Below are 22,243 nucleotides of genomic sequence, written 5' to 3'. Positions count from 1 at the left end.
GAATGGGTGTTTACTCCATGTTTGTGCACCATGTGCTTGCAATGCACATGAAGGCCAAAAGAGGGCATCTGAACCCCTGGAACTGGAGTTAAAAACAGTTCTAAGCCGCCATGTGGATGCTGGGAATTGAGCATCCAGAGCTCTTAACCACTGAGCCATCTCCCTAGTGCCCAGATTTAAAAAAAATCAATACAAATGTTACTTATTGATGGATTGATTGAGTGCACATGCCACAGGATGCCTGAGGGTGATGTGGTGGAGTTGTCTTCCCCGCTTTCACCTCCAGGATTTTGGGAATCTCAGGTCTTTAGGCAATTGAGGCAAGTGCCTTAACCCACTGAGCCATCTTGCCAGCCCCCAGTTCAGATTGGGTATAAAATCTGAGTGTGGCAACTATTTACATGTGTCTGAATAAGCAGCCTTTATGGTGCCTCTGATGCCTGTGGCTGACACTCGAAGGAGCTGTGGAGTACACGGGTATACAGATGGCTAAAGGGGAGGGGAAGGAAGGAGGGGAGGGGAAGGAAGGAGGGGAGGATCCTTGTTCTATTTTGTTCCTCCCTCTTCCCTTTTCTCCTCTTCCCTCCTCCTCTTCCCTCCTCCTCTTCCCTCCTCCTCTTCCCTCCTCTCCTTTTCCCTCCTCTCCTTTTCCCTCCTCCTCTTCCCTCCTCCTCTTCCCTCCTCCTCTCCTCTCCTCTCCTCTCCTCTTCCCTCCTCTCCCCTCTCCACTCTCTCTCCAAAGTAGACCAGGTTGGCCTCAAACTCAGAGATCTGTCTGTCTCTGTCTCCCAAGTTCTGGGATTAAAGGCATAAGCCACCACTAACCAGCTCTACTTTTAAGTTTCTCACCTAGAGAAGAAAAGATAAATTGTGGCTAGGAAAGTGCTAGCATTTTGGGAGGGAGCAAGGTCTGGACTAAATAAAGTCATGAATAAGCAGATAAAGTCAGGGACTTTATCTAAGGGAGCTTACTAAGGACACTCCCCTTGCCACAGTGGGCAGGCTGGTGATGAAGGCCTGGGCAGTCATAGCACAACCACTCCTCTTGCAAAATGATTGGCTTGAAAGGTGAGCATGTGACTCAAGCACAGCCAATCAGAGCCCTGGACTGAACTACTGTTGCTGGGTGAAGGAAGCCATCTTTAAGACTAAGTAAGCTTTGGCTCTTTCTGAGTGGCGCCGTTATTGCTGCTCAGGAAGGGTGACTGAGGTCTTCAGCACGGAGAAGTCAAGAGAACAGAGGAGACCAGTGTGAGAGAGGATGCAGGGTCTGTGTTGTTCACACTTCCTCCTAGAGGGCAGGGACATCTTAATTAAGACATCTAGAGCTTCTGGCTTAGGGCTTGAGAGGGCACCTAAGGCCTGGAAAGCTCTGGAAGGCACAGGGGACATGTGATCGGAAGGTTTCTGGCGAGTCCATTTCTCCTCAGCTCGTGAAAGCCAGTTCTTTTTAGCAGCCCATGAGTGCAGTGTGGAGGAGATTTGAGAGATTTTTCAGAGGACCCAGAGGTGGCAAAGCGCAAGGAGGGGTTTAGAAATATGAGCCCCAGGCTATCAAGCTGCGAGGGTTGCCTTCCTCCTCCCTCCCCTTCTTCCTTCTTTTCCTCCCCCCTTATCCCACTTTCCTCTTTTCTCCTTCTTACATCTTCCCATTATTCTTTGCACCTCTCCATAGTCTGTGATAAATATCAGAGCTGTCTTGGGAAACAAGGGGACACAGCCCACACCACTCCCCTAGCTCCCCACTTATCCAGCCATTTCTCCATACAACAGTCAGGATGTATGTATACAACTAATTCTGATCACTTCCTTTGAGCCCAAGTAGCTACCCAAAGGTCTCAAGGTAGAGTTTGCCAGCTCAGGCATGCCCTCCACCTCTGGGCCTTAAAAAACAAAAAAAAAACCAAGCTCCTCTTAATGCTCTTCATGTGCCAAGCCCTATAATCCTCCAGGCACCAGCGGACCAGGTCCCCCTTCTCAGACAGGGTGGCTTAGTCCTTCCTGCTCAGCACCCAGAGTCCTTGGCTCACCTCTAGCTCAGCAAGTTCATATTGCTCTTAGCTTCCTGGTAGCCAGCAGGTTCACCTTTCTTTGTTGGGCTTATGATAGACTCTCCAACATAGAGAATACAGATATACCTACGGATCTCAATACCAGGGGTTGGGCAGAGTGCTGTAGGGGTGGGGAGGGTTGGTCTGGGGTGAGGATATGTAGTAGGAACTCTCAATGTTCTGTGGTTGCAGTAGGCTGCGGCAGCCATAAGGATGAATGTGAACGTCTAAGTAGCTGGATAGCCCAGGCTGGCCTTGAACTCCTGATCTTCCTGCTGGGAATGCTGGGATCACAGCGACACTGAATGACGTGATGGATGTTTCATTCGCTCATATCCCTGATGTGATTGTTATGGTGAGTGAGTGGACTGAAGTGGCACACCATGCCCTGTAAATATGACTATTGTCACTGACTGGAAGATTGGCAGGGAGCTGGAGATGGGAGTGTTATGAGCAATAGATGCTGCCTCTGCTTTCACTTTTGCCTCCTGGCACCTACTGGCAAAGTTCGGGGTGATAGAGGCCCTGGATTTCCACCATGGTGGGAACTGAAGGCTCTGGGAGGAGCCCCTATTAGCCAGAGCCCAGTTTTCTGAAATGTCTGAAATGTCACCATAGAAATGCCAAAGCAAACATCACTGCTGAATGAAGGATCTCAAGTCAAGACCTCACTGAGAGTAGAAGATGCATATGTGTGCATGTGTGTGCATGTGTGTGCGCATGTGTGTATGTATGTATGTTTGAATATAGATGTGCGTTAGCACTGTGTGGCTGTATATACATGTGTATGTGTATGTGCATACATTTAGCTATATGCATATGTGCATGCATGTGGCTGTGTGTACACACATGTGGCTATATACAGATGTGTGTATGTATCTGTGTGTGTGCACATGTGTACATATACATGTAGCTGTATATATGTCTGTGCATGTAGTTATGTGCACATGACTGTATATGTGTATGCATGTGGCTGTGCACGAACACACATGTGGCTGTATGTATACATGTGCATGTGACTGTGTGTGCACATGTATATATACACATGTGGCTGTATGTATATGACTGTGTATGTTGTTGTGTGCATGTGACTGTATTTGTCCATGTGTCCATGTGGCTGTGTGTGCACACACATGTGGCTATGTGTATGTGACTAAGTACACTCCTTTCTGCATGAACTTGCAAGGGTCTCCAAGTTGTGTTTACCAGTGGTGATGCTCCTGGTAGGTCTGGTGGTCAAGGGTTACTGATAGTCTCCAGTCTCTCTCAGTTTCTCTCTCTCTCTCTTTCTCTCTCTGTGTGTGTGTGTGTGTGTGTGTATGTACACATGTATGTGGAGATCAAAGGACAATCTTGGGTGATATTCCTCAGGCGTCTCTCTCTCTCTCTCTCTCTCTCTCTCTCTCATTTTTTGAGACAGGTTCTTCACTGACCTGGAGCTCTGTACTTAAGTCTAGGCTGACTGCCCAGTGAGCCCCAGGGATCACAGCCTCTTCAGCGCTGGGATTATGAGTGTGTACCACCGTGCCTGACTCCCTGGGTTTCTTTGAATTGTTTCGTTTTCCTTTAATGTGGTGCTAAGGACCAAACTCAGGTCCTTGTGTTGCAAAGAAAAGGAACCCTTGACCCGGGGGAACCATCTTCCCAGCCCCCGTGGACTGCCTTCCCCAACTACAGCCTCTTCCCGCCCACACGGGAATCCTGCCTTGGTTTCCATATTCCACGGGCTGGATGTGCCAGGGGCAAGTGAATGAATGTGTATCTCACTTTCCCTTTCTGCAAAATGGCCCTACTTGTGAAAATAATGCCTTTGGGGATTAAAATGGGCATGTGGTGCTGTGTGTCCTGGCGATGTCCAGCAGGGCTGGGTGTGGTAAACATTTGATTAACTTCACGCATGAGCACTCTCAGCTTTATATTTGAATTTAGACTCTTCCGGCCCTTGCTTGTCTGCTGCCCTCCTGGGTGGCCCTGAGGGAGTCCCTGCCCCAGTGTTGGCTCTCTGTATAGTCCCCAAGTCTTCCTCCTGGGGCTTCAGAAGGTGGCTGTTGGGAAGCTGGGTTTGTCTACCCTCATGCTTGCTTCTAGGCGATGAGAAGGCAGGGAGCAGCTTGAGTTGCCCAGGCAGATGACTTGGTCTGCGTGCAGGGATCTGCTAGAGAGTGGGTAACCGGACACCAATCTCAGGGTTGTGGGAGAGTGGGCCTTGATGACGTGTTCCTGGCCTCCCCTAGAAAGTTTCTTGTTCCTGGAGCCTAGGGCAGTTCTTTATCCTGGGCAGTCCTCCAGGTGTCCCCCCAACCCCCTCCAAGGAAGTCTCTGACTCTTCTGGCACATTGATCTGGGGACTGTGGGATGAGAAGCTGACTCTGCTCACTGAGAGAGTCAGTCTTGGAGGGTTCGGGGGAAACAAAGGAGAAGCCAGGCATACTGCTTGTGTCTGCCCCTTCTTGGGAGGATGGGCAGCCATGTGAGGTGCAGGTGGGGAAACCTTTCAGACCTGGCCAGGCACGACTTGCCTGGACTATACCCATCTCCTTTTCTTTTAGACACCCTACCTTCCTGCCTTCCTTCTCAAGATGTAGCTCAAATGTCACCCACTTGGCCCAGGCCTTCAGTAGCCCCTCTCAGGGTAGGTCCCACCACTCCCTGCTTCCTTGGATGCACCCTGAGAAAATGATAAACAGCCCCCACCAGCCTTCGCAGAGCAGCTCCTGGGGCCCTATGTGCGGAAAGTTCCTGGAACACCGTCTGGAATTCCGCAGGTGCTCAGGGTCTGTAACAAGAGCAAAGGGTAGCACAGGCCTGGAAAACAGAACCAGGGGTAGTGACCATGGGGATCCTGAGTTCTTCTCTCTCTGCCTAAGAATCAGACTGCCAGAATCTATCCCAGCCAGTAGCTCCCTATGTAGTGTGTGTGTGTGTGTGTGTGTGTGTGTGTGTGTGTGTGTGTGTTAGACACGGGTATGTAAGTACACCTACATGTGAGAAGCCAGCCTTGGCTCTCTTCCTTGAGCTTGCCACAACTTGTCTTTTTGAGACAGGGTCTCTCACTGAACCCAAAGTTAGCTGGTTTGTTTGGGCCGCTGCCAGGGATCCCCAGGAAACCTGTCTCTGTCCACACTTGGATTTTTTTTTTTTTTTTTACATAAATGCTAAGGAACAAAACCAGGTCCTCATGCTTATTTATCATAAGCACTTTACCAACCGAGCTATCCCCCTAGCTGCCTCCAAATGTGTTTATTTAATGAATGTTGAACCATGCATACACAGCAAACCTTTGACCTCCCAGTTCAAGGGGACCAGAAAGGTCCCCCAGAAATATGAAAATCACAACATCTGTTGGGTGACTGTGACACATCAGGAGTTGCGCCCCACCCCCTCAGGTACCCTAGGAGTTCTATTGCCTTAAACCCAAAGGCAACTGTTATCTGACACTGTTCTATCTACAGGCCCTACAGGGGACACACTAGTCCCCAGGGTATGTGGGTGAGGGTGTGTGTGGGTGGGGGTGTGTGACTTTCTCCTCCAGGATACTTGACAATGTCATTTTTGGCTGTCACAACAGGGGTACAAAGAGGGTAGATCTCAGAGATGATGGTCAACGCCTTACAATACCCCAGCCCAAAGAATGACCTAGGTCAAGGCTATGACACCTAGCTGTCTATGTCATATCCCAATGGTCTCAGGCTCCACAGAAGCTGGAAACAGAGCCTCAGGGAGGATCAGTGGAGGCAGGATGTGAGCTGAGTGGTTTGGGAGCTAAGCCCTGGGTCCTCAGGCCCTGTTCGGGGTGGCAGACTGGAAGAGGGAGGGCTAGAGGCTGCCTGGGCAGGCGGCTAAGGGTCTGCTTTCCTGATTAGTGGCACACAGCCCTATCTGAGGGTTACTGGGGGGTCAGGAGGGAACTTAGTGCCTTGTCCAGAGCCCAAAGCTGGCCTGTGGGGAATTCTCCCAGCCAGCCAGAGCAGCCACCAGATGGGGGACTGAGCAGAATTTAATATGCGACCATCTGCAGCCAGCAGTCCTGGAACATGGCAGACAGCTCTTTCCAGGGTGGGGCTCAGGGCTCTGTGGTCAGCTGTGTGTGCTGGGGTCACCAAGAAGAGCAGGCTGTGGAGGGGAGAGCTTCACAGACCTATCTCTACCCCACACCCACTGATACACACCTTATACCTCACTCCCTCATTGCTCGTCTCTCTCCTTGATAGGCTGGGAACATGAACAGCCATGGATTTCAGACCATCTGCTCCATGCCTGTACCCCATCACCCATGCCTCTCCCTACAAGACTGGAAATATGGAGCCAAAATGGGCTGTTTCTTTGTATGCTGGACTAAACCTAAACCCAAGCTTTCTAAGAGTGAGAGCTCACTGCATCCAGAGAAGGCATCAGAGGTAGTAAAGAGGAACAATAGTCTAAGCAGGTTCACAGACTGCCCACCCATCCCCGAGGCTTTAGAAGGACCCTATCTCCCATCTCCTGTGTGTGAGCTGCCAGTGAAGGCTTCATTCCCAGTGCCACAGCCCAATACTCCCACTTGTGAGTCACAGGCTCTCCTGCACAGACTGTGCAGTTCTGGGTGACAATGGGAACCACTGTTGCCTGGGGAATTTTTTCTACCTCGCCTTCAGGTCACTGTGACAGCCATGAGAGGCTGACATGAAGCCATTTTCTGATGCTCAGGGAGGTTAAGTCTTTTTCTCAGGGTCACAGAGCAAACACATGGTCTCAAGGTTTTCAAGAAAGCCAAGGATCTCTGAAGATGGAGCCAATGGCCTAGATTCACCTGTGTTCTGGGAGCTTTATGAGCCTGCCTTCATGAGGGGCCAGAAGTGCCTCTTGCCATACACCAAAACACTTGAGGAGATAACATAAGACAGACACGAGGGAGGGGCCAGGAACCAGCTATGTCCTCAGGTCAAGCATATCTCCAGTGATCTATGCCCTCCAGCTAGACCCCAGAATTTAAATTTTCTAGAACATTCTAGAATAACATCAATGGCTGAGGAACAGCCTTTCACTCTGTGAACCCGTGGAGAATGGTTCAGATTCCATGTTGGGCACCTGGCATTCCCTGTGGGGTCTCATCTCTGGGCGGTCACCTGTGCATTAGATTTATGTCATCTACCCTGAGGGACAGGACATGGAGCTTTGCAGGGTATTGTGAGTTGAGGAGGGTTTGATAGATCACTGCTGCCCTGGGATGGGGTGTTTAAGCCCCCATTCTCTTTGGGTTTGGTTTCTGTGCATATCTGGAAGGCTGCCCTATTCAGAACCAATCAGGGTCACCATGGAGACAGGTCTATCTCCTGTCACCTCCAGTGTTCAAGGTACTTCCCCTTCAGTGGAGTCAGGACTTAGCTCTTTTTCCATGATTTCAACAGACACAGACAAGCTACATCTATCAAGGGCCTTTCAGCCTCCAACAAGACCAGGCCAGACAGGCAAGCAAGTTGTTCCTCCCATCCAGGACACAATCACACCCCCACACCTCCAGGCAAGGAAACTGCATTACTAAGTTATGATTTGTTTTTTAGGTTCCCTGTCCAGCCTGGGTCCTGGTCTCCTGTCCCCGTTCATCAGAGATGCTACTTTCCAAGGTCAGGGCAGCCAGTGGCCCATGTCTGCAGCCTCAACTAACTTTCTGGAAAACCTGCTTTGGGAACAGCTTCACCTGAGAGTTAGTGAGCTGCCTGCTTTCTGAAACCCAACCTTCTTGTTTGCTTCGTGCTTGAGATGGAGTCTTGCTATGACAGTGACCAGGCTGGTCACACTTGGAGCCCTAGTATGGGAGAGACCCAGTGACTTGCTTCTGGTAAGAAGAACACAGTGCAAGGGATGGGTGTCACAGCAAGGGATGGGCGTCACAGCAAGGGATGGGCGTCACAGTGAGGGATGGGTGTCACAGTGAGGGATGGGTGTCACAGTGAGGGATGGGTGTCACAGTGAGGGATGGGTGTCACAGTGAGGGGTGGGTGTCACAGTGAGGGATGGGTGTCACAGTGAGGGGTGGGTGTCACAGTGAGGGATGGGTGTCACAGTGAGGGATGGGTGTCACAGTGAGGGATGGGTGTCACACGAGGGATGGGTGTCACAATAAGGGATGGGTAGCACCTTTGAATCCAGGGACAAGAAGGCAGTGGTCTCTTTTGGGTGGGGAGCTGGTATCTCCTATATACTCCTATCGGGAACAACAAGCCACTCAGCAAGCTCAGACAAGAATTAGCCAACTGTTACTTCTCTTGGCCCAAAGGGAACAGCATTCTGAAGTGACCCAGTCCGCATATAGCGACAAGGGCATTTGCCTTCTTGAAAACATTAAACATGGACATTTAGTAAAAACTTCGTAGAAATGGGAATGGTTGGACAAGTCTGTGACTCTTGGTACTTGGGCAGCTGGGGCAGGAAGATCATGAGTTCAAAATCAGCCTAATTTATGCAGAGTGTTTAAGGTCAGTTTAGGCTATGGAGGGAGGCTTTGTCTCAAAAACAAATGTGACTCTGAGGCTTAGAGACATTCATATATGCATGCTATCCAAAGTAAGCTGGGGTGCAAGCAGAAACACCCGTTCCCAGCACATGTTCATTGGGTCTTAGCAGTGGTCTTCAAACAGCCCTTTGTCTGCTCCATAGAGCATGTTGGCCCACAGAAGGAATCCTATTTTGGCATGTGTACCTCCCAGAGCTCTTAGGTGTGGGTACCACATGGTCCCTGGTAAGAACTGGCCCACACCTGCCCGATTAAAGAGGCACTCTGTCAACCCAGCATGGCCAGCCCAACTCAGGGAGTCTCATCTGAGCAGAGACTGGCACTGATGACCTCATCCCTATCCATCTGTGCCTGCTTCCCCGTAATTCATGGTGGTGTTCACATTAACTGGTGGGCCTGGGCCATGAACCAGGCTAATTGTTTCCAAACATTGGATTGCAGGGATCCTGGGCATATTAGGATGAGGAGTGGGGAGGGAGGTTCTGCTGCTGTGATCCTTAATGGATGATGGCCTCTGGGGACACCATCTGCCCAGATGAAGTCCTCTGTACCACAAGGTTACAGCCAGGTCCAAACACCCTCCATCTCTAGGATGGAGGCCTCTTGCCTGGAAGGAGGAGCAAGGAAACTTCCTGTTTCAGTCTGTTTTCCTTTTACCCAGGAGCTACTAAGAACCCACATGTGTGCTTCCAGGCCACCCAGGAAATGAGGCAGCGATCCCAGCACTAATTATACATCAATATCCAGCTGTCAATGTTCCCTCTAGGTCTCATAAATTCACACTCAGCCCCAAGGGGATGGTCACTGCCGACCACTACTGTTTGACAGATAAGGAAACTGAGGCACAGACCAAGATTATAACATAGCCAGGGTGTGAGCAGATTTAACCACTCAGGGCTTTAACAATGGACCATTTGGCCTCAAAACCCATGGACTAGCCAGCAAGGCTTCCGTTTCTGGTTCTAGAAGCCCCAGAGCTGGGTTTTAAAAGTCCCCATTGCTTTGTTCCTGTTTCTGGGTCAGGCCCTCTACATTCATGATCCTGAGTGTTCCAGAGTCTTCTCCCTGACTCCTCACATCTCATGTCTCATGCAGGATGGATCCTGGAAGCTTGGAAAGGCCCTCCAGTGTGCAACTCATTTTGTGTAGGTAATCTCACTGGCCCCCCAGAGAGCTTCCCAGTATTGGGAGCAATCTTACTGCAATAACGAGGTAAGGAAGAAACCAGGGCTCAGACAGGCTTCTAATTTGCCTGAAGTCACCCACAAACACAAGTGGCAGAGCCAGGAGTGAATCGCCTGCCCCACGATGTGCTTTTCTTGTGACATGTCACTTCTACAAGGTCACTCTTACTGTATTGCCTCTGTCTCTAGCCAGACAGCTTTCACAGTGAGGCAAGATGTTAACCATTTGCCCAGAGATGGGCAAATGTTTAGCACGGATGCCCACTCTACTCTTTCCCATGCCACTGTCAGACATTAGTGATAGATCACAGCACCTACTCCATCAGATCCTACTAGTGGATCATAGCACATGCTCCTGATGAGCCTGGATCTGCTCTCAACACAGTGGCCTGGACAGTAGCCACCAAACCCTTGGAGACAGCACTGATGGTCCAGTGTCTTCTGAATACATGACCCACCACTCAGAGCTTTGGGGGGAATTTCTGAGAGTATGAGAGGCCAAAAAACTTCTTCAAAGATTGCTGAGAACAAACCACCCCAGCGTTCAGCTTCCTCTCTGGACAGCCAGCCATGGGACTTGCTCTTTCTGGAGTAAATATCACTTGGATGTAATTTGTTCCAATTCTCTATTTCTGCCCTTCTAGGTCCTGGGAAGTAGGGCATCTGACATCGCAGGTGTGCCTGGAAACAAAGGCCCATGGGTTTGAATATGAAATTCCCCTACAGATTCATGTATTGGTGGTCACCAATTGGTGGTGCTATCTGGGAGCCTTTGGGATATGGGTCACCAGAAGTTGGCCTGGAGGGTTACAGCCTGGCTCAGCTTCCTAGTCAGTAGTAGGAATAAGCTGCAAGTTCCTACCCTATAAACTGGACTGCCCCAGCCACAGTGTGTCTCCCTCCTTCCCACCCCTCTCTACCCCCTGCATGGTCCCCCGGGATGGACCATATTCCCCAAGTCAGAATAAATAATCTCCTCCTGGGAGCCATTGCTATCGGTACCTGGTCACAGCTATAGAAAGCAGCCAATATAGCTAGTTAGAGGAAAGTGACATTTTTCACAGCATTAACTTGTCCCCACCAGCACTGAGCATACCACAGAGGGAAGTCCTGTGTCTTGAGCCTTTTCTCTCTGCCATCTGCTGATGTCTCTAGCTTTTCCTGCCTGTCTCCATCCTTTGAACAAGGATTCTGTCTCTACCTACACTGCCTGGAGCATATTTGGGGAACAGATACCCCCAGGCAGGACCTTGCAAAGGTGGCAGCTATCAGCTGTGTCCTACCACCTCCCTGAGGGCCTCTCCCACTCCACTCTGGCCACCATACCTTCTGAGGCTTGTCATCCTCTGCCCAGTTGCTGTCAGTTTCAGTTCCTAGAATGTGAGCCCCAGAGACAAGGGCTCCATCCCTTCTGTTTCTTAATGATCCCTCACGCCTTAGAGACGTGCTCAGTAAAGACCTGTCAAGCTATAATAGAATTCAAACTGCATCTCAGAGCTCCTGGATTTGGTAGAAAGTCCCTAATGTCCTGGGAAAGAAAAACACCTTGAAAACCCGTAGATTACTAAACAGGTACATTATGAGGGAGAAATTGGGGCTGGAGTACAGTAGGGGGCAGGTCAAGTGAGTTGAGAGAGATGAGATTAGAATTGAGAGCCTTGCTTTCTCCTGATAAACCAGAAAGACCAATGTCAGCCTGAGGATGGAGATCACATAGAAAGTCTCATCCAACAAGGGTTCTAGGAAAGATTCCTGGAGATGGAACTGCTGGATCCAGAGGTGCCTGAAGCTAGACTAGAAACATTGTAACAGGCAGCAGCTCTCTTCTTAACTCTACTCTCTATGTATCTTTGTGTAACCTTGGCAAATAAAAAGTATAGCCTCCGCCTCTAAAACTCAAAGGAGGCAACAAAGAAATGACTAATCTTACAAGAGCCACAGGATAAGACATTAAAATCACCCAGGAGAAACAGAAACACTGTAGTGAGAACCGGGCTGAAGATTTTCATTAGTAACATTCGCTTACCAGCCTTCAGTCTCCTATGGGATTGAGAGGATTGTCCAGGCACAGAGAACAGCAAGCTCAAAGGTCCTGAGGTTGGAGGAAGTTTGGTGTGCTTGAGGATACAGAATCCTAACAAGCCTCCAGTGAGAGGCCTCATGACTTGAGCTGGGGCTCTGCAAGTGGACCACAGCTCAGCTCCTGCACCAGAGCTTGGGTCTGTACATCAGGCATTTAAAGCTGTCTGTAGGGCACTAGGGAGTGCTGGAAAATCTAGAGGAAGGGTGTGACAACCAACTTGTCTACACGGAGGTAAGTACGTTTGGGAAGTGAGTCAAAGACAGAGCTGTGCCAGGAGCTCCTTCCAGGGCTCCAGGTAAGAGAAGAGGGGCTTGGGCTAGAGTGGGGAAGCGGAATGAGGTAAAAATAGGCAGATGGGAGGTTCATTGTGAGACTCTACCCCCTGCATAGGAGGCATGCATTACCTGTGCTCACAGATAAGCACCAGGGGAACCAGAAATGTTAAATACACAGGGCTGTCTCTTCTAAGGGGGACATGTTTAATCTTTTTCTACCCAGAAGGCTGGGAATGGATGTGGTTAATAGCCTGGGGATCTGTGCAATCTATATGGCCAGGACATGCTGGCTCCCCAAGACCTGTATCTCAAGCCTGTGTAGCTCACTCAATGTACAAAGCTATCCTCTCCTAGACCTTAATCATGAGCGTCGTTTACCGTGAGCCTGCTGCCTTAGTTAATCTATAGAACCCATCCTTAGGGATGATGTTTCTTGTGCTTTACAAGAGTTTTTGATGGAGTCATATCTGAAGCTTTGCCGTGCACATGTGGGAAACTTCCTTTTGCGCTGTGCTTAAAAATCTCTACTTCCTTATTTCCATTAATTTATCAGTCTGTCCATCTATACATCTGTTCAGCAGTGATTTATTCATCCACCCATCCATTTCCCACCCATCTGCTCACCCACCCATCTCCTGTGCATCATTCATTTATTCATTCATTCATCCATCCATTCACTCATACACCCATCCTTCTGTCCATCTGTTTGCCTGTCAGTCCATCAGTCTGTACATCTACACATCCATTGTTCACTCATCCCTACCAGTTTATCTTTCCATCACCTACTGTTGATCCTTTTTACTCATTCAGAAACTAGCAATAATCTCTGCATATCACACATTGTATCAGGGATACAACGACAAAGACAGCCTTACTCTCTCAGTTCAACCCCAGAGGCAGAACCCACCCTTCACAGAGCACCAGGGTTGAAGGAAAATGGAGTCCTGAGCCTAGGGACCAGGATCAGTCTTCTGGAGGAGGTGACACCCAGGTGGGCTGTGGAGGGATGGGCCACATGCTGTTGGGGATTCCTAGCTGCTAAACGGCTGGCTTCCGTGAATGTAAGTCAGGCTTGACTGGTAGCAAAGTCATAGATGAGGCCATTTCTCTCGCTCCACAATCACCAGAGAGAAGACATTCTTTGGCTCGAGACTGAGTCCTATGATGAGGGCACCTATGCTAAGTGCGTGATCTTTATCATGCTTATTCACAGGAATGGCCAACATCAGTCTATCCACTTACCTACCATCCATTCATCTACCTCCCCACCCATCCACCCTCTGTCTAACTAGAGCAGTCTCCGTGTCCCTTCTTACTGGGCCTGACAGAATCTGTAAGATGTTTGTAATTTTCTGCCCAGGGAGAACAACTCAGGAATCACAGAGCAAACCCCAGGGAGGATCTGAAATAATAACAGCAGTGATAGAAAAATGTCTTGTGGTTTTAGTCTGTAACTGACTGCTTTGAGTGAGTTCCAAACAAATCCAGCAAAGACGAATGTCAGGTGGTTTAGGAGATGAGAAAAAAATTCCATTAAATCTTTGATTTTAAAAAACAATGAAGCAAAAGGAAACAAAAACTCATTCAAAAGCAAAGCAAATGGACAGTAAGTGACTGGAGCCATCGCTCAAGTAAGATTGGCCAAGGAGTAAAAATTGGGCTTTCTGAGGACTTCTAAGACTCCACACTTAAAGCCAAAGATGGAAATTGTCCAGAGTTGGGTGTAATTTTCTCAAAAGGAGATGGTCATGTGACTGCTAACTGCTTGAAGACATATCAGTGTCATCAGAGAAATTTAAACTAAGAGCACACTGAGCCCTTCCCCCCACACAAAGGGCTAAAAGAAACCAAAAGGATTTTAAAACCATGACAGTTCCAAGTTTTGGCAAGGATATGCAAGAAGTGAACCTTTCATACATGGATGATCGAAACATTAATAGTTTAATCGCATTAGAAAGCTTCGTGATATAGTCCCAGATAAATCAGATGATCCAGCAGCTGGAAACTACTTATCCACCCAGGGAAGAACTCGCTGTCTACAAAAACATCTAAGAACTGTAATTCCAAACAGAAAAGAAACCAAATGTCTACTCTCAGGGATGTTGGTAAACACTGTGGTATGCCCATTCAGTGGCTATCAGTCAGGTGAACCACACTGATTTCAAGAATGACTGAACTCATCCCACACCATCCCTGATCATCTCAAAGAAATAATAAGGTACATAGCCAACGGGATGTAAGGTTCACACTGCATGATTTCATTTACAGGAAATACACTTATAGGACACTGGCTGTACTTAGTATAGGTACAGGAAGATTTGGAAGTGATATGGAGATGGCAGCCAAAGAGGCTGGGGGCTGGGTGCCACTTCACCCCCATGCGACCTCCAACACACAGCATGAGGACAATCCAGACAAATGTTATCGATAAAGTCACCTGTGGCTTCTGTCCCAGACAGGGCCACCCGCAGAGCACCTTAGGTGGAGGTTTGAATAGAACCTGTCCTGTCCCTAGTTCTCACCTCACACCATGGCTGCCAGCATAATGCTGACCACTGAGGCAAACCGGGGTACGGTTAGGAGCTTTGAGAGACGCAGCCTAGGATCTCTCTCTCTCTAAAAAAAAAAAAACAAAAACAAAAACAAAAAACAAAAAACAAAAAAACCTATGCTATCCCGTTCAATTGTGTTTATGTTAAGGCCTCACTCTGTAGCCTAGGCTAGCCTCAAACTCTCAAACCTCCTGTTTTGGCCACGCCAGTGCAGGGATCATAGGCACATGCCACCATGCCCAGTTCTAAGAGGCTCAGACTCTCGGCAGCTGCTGACACCCCTAGCAACACCTTTCCATTCTTCTGTGTCCATCCAAAGCTGGCAGCCAGGGGCTGTGCCCTCCCTCCCCTGCAAGGCCCTCAGTGGGCATTTTCTTTAGTCAATGTAGACCCTTCCCAGGTCTCCAGGGCATGAGGACTCCTCCTCTTCCTAGGACTCCAAGCAGCCCAGGGTCTCAGCAAAATGTCCCTTCCCAGCAACATGGCTAGTACCTGGAGAATATGTGGCTGAGGCCTCTGAGGCCCCTTGGAGTTGGCTTGTCCTCTTCCTGCTATCCCCAAACCCCATCTAGAGCTGGTGTCTACATTTCTCCTGGTGCCGAACAGGGTTGGCTCTTGGCTTACCTAACCCACTTTCCAGAGAGTACCAGACTGTGAGAATAACCCCAAGTACACACCTCTGGGGTCTGCTCTCCCTGTCCTGGCTGCCCCCATTATCTTGGGTGGCACATCACACTCTGGGAAGGATGCTGAGGGGAGGAAGGATGAGAAAGTGACACTCTGCTCCCTCAACCCTGGCTTGTATGCTTGCCACATGTTATTACCCCAAACAGCTATCTTAGGAAGGTTCTAGAACCTCATTTTAACAGGTGCACTGGTAAGTCTCATCTGGGCCAAGTTGGGCAATTATGAAGGATAGATTCAGTCTGTTAGCCCAACATCCCATAAACTTCAAGTAGAGGTAGGCAAGGGAAGGAGGTGGGTTTAGAGGATGGACAGATAAAGGTAGACTGCTTCTCCTGATATCTTAGTCTAACTTGCGATGCTCCTTTCTGTGTACATTATCTATTACTGTGTTCTCACCAGAGTGGCAGCCCAGGAGGCAGGGTCTGAATCATCCTCATACTCTTTGTGTCCTGGGGCTGGCATAATGGTGCACACAGAAGCGGGTGGTAAACATCAATTTGGTGAATGTGTAAGACGAATGGAAGCCAGTGAGGATGGGTGGGTAGCCCAGAAGACCATCAGATGAAAAGACAGAAAATGTATATATGGAAAGTTGAAAAGGGTATGGGTAGGCACAGGAGTGGTCTGCCAGGCAACGTCCTGCCCAGATGCCTGTCCAACCTCTCCATCCCTAGACTCGACTCTAATTCTATCAGGCCACAGCCCCACCCCTAGCCTCCTGCTACCCAGCCCCACTCCCAGGTAAGGTTTATTCAGAGAAAACATAGATGTCTCTTGGGTCAAGTTAAAGAGTCCCAAAAACCAGGAAACAGGTGTCTTGGGGGACTCATACCTGGAGAAAAGGCATGCTAGAGGCTGGACCCCAAGGAGTCATCATATGCAATTACATCATACACACATGCATGTATGCACTGCCCACTAACAACACGGCCAGCATTTATTGAGTACTTACTGTCTGCCATGAAGTACATTTATGCATTTTATATAAAATATCTCATGTCATTTGGACATCCATCACATATTACAGATGGGGAAACTGAGGCTGAAGGAAGAGCAGTAATGAATCTCAGGTCAGGATGAGAACCCGGGCAGTTCAACCCAAGTTTTAACTCCGAGCCCTGGAAGATAAAGCTGAGAGTCCCTTTAATCGGAGCCTGGTCTCTGGCAGCCTCCTCGGGGTAGAGCCTTGGGGGCCATGCTGAGGCCCCTCCAAGCCTGCAGGCAATAAGTAGTGTAGTTGTCTGGCAGAGATTTCCAGCAGCTAAAAAGCATGTGTGCTTTCTCCCTCATCGCTGTGCACCACCAAGTTAAAGAACAGCCAAGTTCTGAAGCCCCCTCCCTACCCCAGAGAGTATTTTGTTTGTCTGGATCTGAAACTGTTGCTGTATCCCTGCTAGGTTTTGACAAGGAACTTCAAATGGACATATTTGTAACAGGCATTCTTCAGCAATCACCAGATTCTGTGTGAGGCCACATAGGGTCAGTGACTTACCATCTTCAACACAACCTGCCCAAGCTATAGGACTCTTTCATAGATTTGCAAGTTGTAGGTAAGTAAGATGGCTCTGCAGGTGGAGGAGCTTGCTGCCAAGCCTGATGCTCTGAGTTTGATTCCCGAGTTCCTCCAAGTTGTCCTCTGATCTCTCTCTCTCTCTCTCTCTCTCTCTCTCTCTCTCTCTCTCACACACACACACACACACACACACTCACAGAGAGATACACACACACAAACATACACAGACATAAACATATACACACACAAAGAGAGACACACAGATACACAAGGACATACACACAGATACACATAGTCACAATAAATGAATGTAATAACCAAAGTTTGCAAGTTAATAACAGTTTGGAACTGTTCAAAGTTAATGAAATCTCAGCCCAAGACTTCAGTCTCTGCAATAATATATGCTCCTATGTTTACACAGCCGATTCTAGACAAATAGTAATTCTAGACATGGAGCCAGCTAGGGTTATTTCTGTCATTCTTTGCTGGTTGAAAATTTGTGTTTAAAATTTAAGAGTAGGTAGAGTCATCAGCCACACCTTTTTTCCTTTGTTTCTTTGTTAAACCACAATTTCTGGTTCATACCTGCCCTGTTTCCTGAGTTTGAGTGCATCTTTAACACTGAAATTTATTCTTCATAAATGAATGGTTTGAAACCAGAAAGCAAACAGTGAAAATAATACTTATTATAATACGATTACTGAAAATAGTTTTGTCATATAGAAGAGAGGATTGCTTAAGAAAAAAACCTCTTCTCCAGGTGTCAAATATCCGCCCACACGCTGCTCTCCGGAGGAGGGAACTGACATTGCCAGCCTCCCACGGGTTATCTTCCGCCCTTGCTCTCGACAGACCGACTCTGCCATGTGTCAATAAAGCGCACAGAACATTATTTTGCTCATGGGTAAATGTGCAAATCTGTTTCAGCATTGCTGGCACTTCACCACATTCTCAAACTTACTTTATTCTCAGGGATGTATCTGAAGTCTGTGCAAATGCCCCTTTGCTCAATATTTGTGTGTCCGCAGTGGTAACTGGATCTCTTGGTTCTTAATTGAAATTAGTTGTTTGGAGACTTTCCCACATGAGTACTGAATTGACATCATTTCCACACTTCCTGTTCCCCTTGTGTCTCTGCATTGTGTGTGTGTGTGTGTGTGTGTGATGTATCCATGTGCATAAGCCTTCCAGTTAGTTCTGTTGGTATATACATGTGTTTATGGCTTGGGACTGGATAACTGATCAGGAACTGTAGAGACAATTTTGGAATTTTGGTTTCTTAAACAACAACAACAACAAAAAACCAAAACCACAGAAATATTGTAAGAACATGTTTTCGTTTTAACCCCAGGTGTGGGCTGTGGGGCTGCTGCAGACTGTTCACAGCAGCTGGCTAGGATTTGCCTCGTGCTCTGGTGGGGGTGGGGTGGGGGGTGGTAATTTTGCCAGCTGTGGATAGTTTTGGCGATTGTGTAATGAATTCTGGGGCCTTTTCAGAGGTTGTATAAATGCTAGGGCCTCGAGAAGTGGGGGTGGGTGGTTGGCTGGTTGTTGTTTATTAAGTAGTCATGTGCAGAGAAGAAACAAGAAGAAATTAGATGTTCTGACAGCAAAGAACAAAACTTACCCCAAGAAACTCAATGTCCCCCACCGCAGGAAGTAGTTTAATGATAACATCACCCCCTTTCAGACCCCCGACTTTATTCAGGGATCTCTTTCATTTTTCTCTCTTTTTCCCCTCTCTTATCTAGTGGGTTGAAAGAGCAGAATAAGGAAGACCCCCCAAAGTACGAAAGGACTAGTTTCAGGGTACCTGTCCCCAGAGGAAACAGATTGTCCCTCTCTTGGTGGCCACTGAATGCCTGTAGCTTATGTGAGCTCCATCCTGGTTGGGCACTTCGGTTGCTTCTGACTTTCATTGCAGAAAGTGTACTCTCAGGACAGAGTACAGAAAGTTCAGGGACGGTGTACACAGTCTGTGGTTTGAAAGATCCCATCAGGTGCCATTATCCCGAAGCACGTCCCAGCCGATGACTTCTGACAGCCGGGAGTTATTTTCACCGTGTCCTTTCTCAGAATGTCCCGGGGCCAGCTCGGGTTCTATGTCCCTTTCTCGACTCCAGTGGCACCTTCTATGTGAATCTCGTGACTTGTGTGGCTGTCACAGTCCCCCCTGCACCATGTGCCTCGTGACCTGGGCTATTTAGGTGACTGTACCCAACCCCAGCGCACACACTCATACTCTGTCCCTTCCAAGGCTGGGAGAGATTCCCAGGCCTGGTCAGGTTACTCTATGTCCAGACTGGCAGCTGGTGCTGGGGATCCCTGGGGGGCTGTTCTTACCACCTGTCCATACCCACAGATTTTCTTCTTTCCCAGGACATCCAGAGGCCCTTGCCCATGCCTGATCAATTCTCTTCTCCTTTGAGAATACCTCCTCTTCAAGTAGTCTGAGATGTTACCAAGCGTGGAGACAGCATCTTGTTACTGGGTCCCCAAAGCTTGGCGTGAAGGAGATGCTGGGGGGAATGACTGAGCAGGAAACCAAGCCTTCACATTGACAGGGGCTTGGTGTTACCCCTCTGTCTGCATGTCCCCAAGTGTTTGCTTTGTCAGATGTGACCAAATTCTTCAGCTGAAGGGAAGAAGAATCCATTCGGCTCAAGGTCAGTACGTTCAGCTCATGGCTGTTAGACCTGGGCACTCAGGCAGATCATCATTTGGGTGGGAGAGCTTCTTCACAACATGGCGGACAGCAAACAGGGATGGTGGCAGAGAGGGAGAGACCAGCCTGCTATCCCCAAGGTTCTGCCCTCAGTGATCTACTTCATTCTGTTAGCTCCTCCTCCCCTTAAAGTTATAGAACCTTGCAAGTCAGCAGTCCTGGCTGGGGCTGCATCCAATACACCACTCTTGTGGGGATGGTTTATGTTTAAACTGTGTCTCATTGAGTCATCATGGTCTTAGGAGCATGTTCCCAGAGCTGTGACATCAGGGGTGATGTAGGCAACAGGGCTTATTTTAAAGATGGGAATAGAATCATCGTTTTGCCCAAGAAGCCCTTGCATGTTCAGGATCTGTGATGTGTCATGTCAAAACTCTTCTGTGCTTGTTCTAACACTATGTGAGGTTCAAGTTCAGAAGTGAGACTGGTACATTTTTTTTTCAAGACAGGGTTTCTCTGTATAGCCCTGGCTGTCCTGGAACTCACTCTGTAGACCAGGCTGGCCTTGAACTCAGAAATCCACCTGTCTCTGCCTCCCAAGTGCTGGGATTAAAGGCGTGGGCCACCACCGCCCAGTGAGACTGGTACATTTTTAACCCAGATTCCTTCGCTCTGTTTGAAGGTCTTATGTCACCACCATCCCTGCCAGGACAACAGTGGATGCCTCTGACTGGTTGTGCGTGCACTGCCGTTCCCATCCAGGTCCCCCACAGCAGACTACGCAATCACCCTGAAATATAAGCCTTGGGAGAGCTTGCTGTCCTCCTCACTCAAGTCCCATCTATGAGAGAGCCGAGAGGAGGCTTCTCCTTGGCCCTCAGAAGGATCCGAAATTTACTACACTTTGGATGTGAACTTCTGATCTCTAGACATGTGAGAAGAGCCGAGGGGATGCTCTGGAGTGAGCCTAGAGAGCTTTGGCAGCTGCTATTGCATGGGTGTAAAATGTCACCCCCAGGGCCCCCACCTGCTCAGAGGATAAGGGGAGGGGGTGGGGAAAGGGTTGTGGGAAGGTGTAATCAGGAGGGGGGCAGTGAGGGGGATGTAAAGTGAATAAGTAAAATAAAAGAAACAATATGACAGTCACTATTTTAAAGAGAAAACCAATGTGTTAAAGACCTGGCCCCTGTGGCTGCTGTGTTGAGAGTGGAGCCTTTTAGAGATGAAACCTGGGGAGGGGGGAGGTGACCTTTGGCCTTTGGGTCATTGGAAGCAAAGGAGATTAAGGACTTGGCCCCTTGTTGCTCCCTTTGGCTAATGGCAGTTTGTCTGTCGTATACCCCTGCCCTGATGTGTCATCGTATCTTAGAATCAAAGTGGTAAGGTCAGTGACTATGGAACCTCCAAATCTCAAGCCCAGTTAAAAACCTTTCCTCTTTATAAGTTTATTGTCTCATGTATTTCGTCACAGTGACATGAAGTTGACTGTCACAGCTGACCTAGGACATGAATGCACCTCTTAAAGAGGGTTAGTACCCCACATCCCAACTACCCCACACACCCAACCACACACACTCCCCATTTTAGAAGGGGATGGATGTCCAGAGATGCCAGTCATGCACTGGGTGACCCCGGATCCTTTTGTACTTAAGAAGAGGTAGCTAAGAATATACCCAGGCATGAATAGCCTAATGACAGTCGGGTCCACCTCCTCTCTTCATGCCTGATGGGTCCCTATGTCCCTGTGAGTAGAGACAAAAATGGTGACAGTGTTCCCCTAGCAAAGGTTCTGGCTGACAGGGCTGATTGTTCAAGAAAACAACCCTGAGGGTGCAGGGCTGACCCCACGCCCACTTCGGGGCCTTGGTGGCTTTGAGTAGAGGACAGCGTTGCCACTGGACTGTCAGCTGGGTACATTGTTCTCCAGCCATCCAAGGCACTGGCAGGGAGAACCCACTATTTGCACCCCTTCCAGAGGGCAAAGACGTCAGGTGATGAATCACAGATGATCGTCCAGCCCACTGGTCCTTCCTGCCAGCAGACAATCTCAGACTTCCTAAACACGAGCAACGGCCCGTGCACTGTCATTAATAGTGCGCCCCCCCGCCCCCGCTCTTCCCTGCCACCGTGAATAAAACTGCTTGTGAGCTACCAACTGAGAGGTTCTGTCCAGGAAACCTTGGAGGACCTTGGAGGACCTTGGAGCTGTGGACTCCAGCATGAAGAGGTTAGCTCAGTGGTGACCTTTTAGTTCTTAAAGAGGGGGTGGGTTCCATTTCTGGTCTAACCCTGGAAGCTCTGCTCCAAGAAAGACATTTTATGACACTGTCCCTGGGGTGTGTGTGTGACAACTGGCTCCAAACAAATTCTCTTTACACTGACTTGACATCAAGAACATGACTTTGAAGACTGAGTGGATCCAGGTTCGAATCCTGCCTGCATCATTTTGTAAAGGATTCTAGGTGAATGAACTCTCTTACCAAAATCAGTTATCCTCATCTGGTAAGATAGAGTGTCAGGGTACACGACCTTATTTACTAAAAACAAACAAACAAACAAACAAATGCTAACCAGTACAGAGGGATTTAGTCTAAAGTGAGAAAGTACAGACACAGAGAAGATATCCCATAATTTTATTGATATATGAAACCTTAAAAAAGGTTCTCTTCCTATGCACTTTCGAAACTTCAGTGATCTCTGGTCAACTGTGGTCCAAGATACTAAGTGGAAGGTTCTAGAA

At 48.6% G+C, this 22,243-nt stretch overlaps 1 protein-coding gene and 1 long non-coding RNA gene across 4 annotated transcripts in view; one reads left to right on the top strand and one right to left on the bottom strand.

The window, feature by feature from the left end:
- Nos1 (nitric oxide synthase 1) overlaps positions 1–22,243 on the bottom strand; it is a 175,176-nt gene that overhangs the window by 134,175 nt on the left and 18,758 nt on the right. The gene's annotated exons all lie outside the window — the stretch shown is intronic.
- LOC116068291 lies at positions 1,178–20,709 on the top strand. Of its 2 annotated transcripts, none has more exons than XR_004109531.1 (6): positions 1,178–1,268; positions 7,592–7,869; positions 9,640–9,756; positions 16,723–16,875; positions 19,218–19,504; positions 20,186–20,709. It is a non-coding gene; the product is annotated as an uncharacterized LOC116068291 (long non-coding RNA). The 2 variants fall into 2 exon arrangements; XR_004109530.1 differs by lacking the exon at positions 1,178–1,268 and adding an exon at positions 2,263–2,406.

This window comes from Mastomys coucha, unplaced genomic scaffold (genome assembly GCF_008632895.1).
Source record: "Mastomys coucha isolate ucsf_1 unplaced genomic scaffold, UCSF_Mcou_1 pScaffold22, whole genome shotgun sequence".
Classification (NCBI taxonomy): Eukaryota; Metazoa; Chordata; class Mammalia; order Rodentia; family Muridae; genus Mastomys; species Mastomys coucha.
This window is presented reverse-complemented; position numbering and strand designations above follow the sequence as displayed.